Raw genomic sequence first — 1,571 nt, forward strand, 5'->3', positions numbered from 1 at the left:
TTGTCGCTGTTGTTGTTGTTTTTGCTGTTGTCGCTGTTGTTGTTGTTTTTGTTGTTGTCGCTGTTGTTGTTGTGTTGTTTTTTTGTTGTCACTGTTGTTGTTGTTGTCGTCTTAGTCCTTTATCAATAGTTATAACACTTGCTTTTATTTTGTCGGTAGGCCAAACACACTCTAAAGTTTCAGTTTCAGTTTCAGTTTTCAGTTTTCTGAAGGGGGTTTTCAAAAGCGTGCACACTGATTCACATACGATACACCACATCTGCTTTGAAAATTGGGGGGGAGGGGGGGGGGGGGGGGGAAAAAAAAGAAGAAGAAGAAGAGCCAGATGCCAGACCCAACACGCTAATCATGATTTCAGAGCCTACCCTCAGTTTGTTTTCTATAAATAAATAAAAATAATAATAATAATTTAATTAAATTAAATTTATATTAGAAAAACCCTTAATATGAAATGAAATAAAATAATTCAACAAAATAAACAAACAAGTATGATAAAAAAAAATAATAATAAAAAAAAAACGCATTCGCTGAAATCTAATACTAATAGTAATACATACGTAGAAGGAAAAAAAAAAATCCCACAAAAGGCCAGAACACTCTTCAGAGGTTTGTTTGTTTGTTTGTTTGCTTGCTTGTTTGTTTGTTCCGAGCAGCTCAGAAATGATGAGAGACAGACAGAGGGAGGGGAGGGAGGGAGAGAGAGGAGGAAGGAGAGAGAGAAAGAGAGAGGGGAGAGAGAATGTTGGGGGGAGAGACAGACAGACAGAGATAGGGATGGAGGGAGATAAGAGAGGGAGGGAGAAAGAGAGAGAGAGGAGAGAGTGAGTGTGTGGTGGGAGAGAGAGAGAGAGAGAAAGGGAGGGAGAGAGAGACAGAGACAGACAGAGGGAGGGGAGGGAGGGAGAGAGAGGAGGAAGGAGAGAGAGAAAGAGAGAGGGGAGAGAGAATGTTGGAGGGGAGAGAGAGACACACACACACAGACGAAGATAGGGAGGGAGGGAGATAGAGAGGGGAGGTTAAAGAGAGAGGGGAATGTGTGGGGACATAGAGAGAGAGAAAGGGAGAGAGAGAGACATACAAACAGAGGGAGGGAGGGAGATTGAGGGGGAAGGAGAGAGAGGAACAGAGAGGAAAGAGAGAGTGTTGGGGGGGGGATGAGGGACAGACAGACAGAGGGAGGGAAAGAGATAGATGGGGAGGGAGAAAGAGAGAGGGGAGAGAGTGAGTGTGTGTGAGGAGAGAGACAGACAGACAGACAGAGATAGGGAGGGAGGGAGAAAGAGAGAGGGGAGAGAGTGAGTGTGTGTGAGGAGAGAGACAGACAGACAGACAGAGATAGGGAGGGAGGGAGAAAGAGAGAGAGGAGAGAATGAGTGTGTGTGGGGAGGGAGGGAGAGAGAGAGAACACTGAACACTGAAATGTTTAATGTCATTAGCTGAAAAGCTCTGGTAACATAGTAGGTACTAATCAGAGCAAAATGGTGCAAAATAGTTAAAAATGGAACAGAAAAAAAAAACAGAATTGAAACAACATAAACTAGTAATAAGAGACAGACAGACAGACAGAGACA

This window comes from Babylonia areolata, chromosome 2 (genome assembly GCF_041734735.1).
Source record: "Babylonia areolata isolate BAREFJ2019XMU chromosome 2, ASM4173473v1, whole genome shotgun sequence".
Lineage (NCBI taxonomy): Eukaryota > Metazoa > Mollusca > Gastropoda > Neogastropoda > Buccinidae > Babylonia > Babylonia areolata.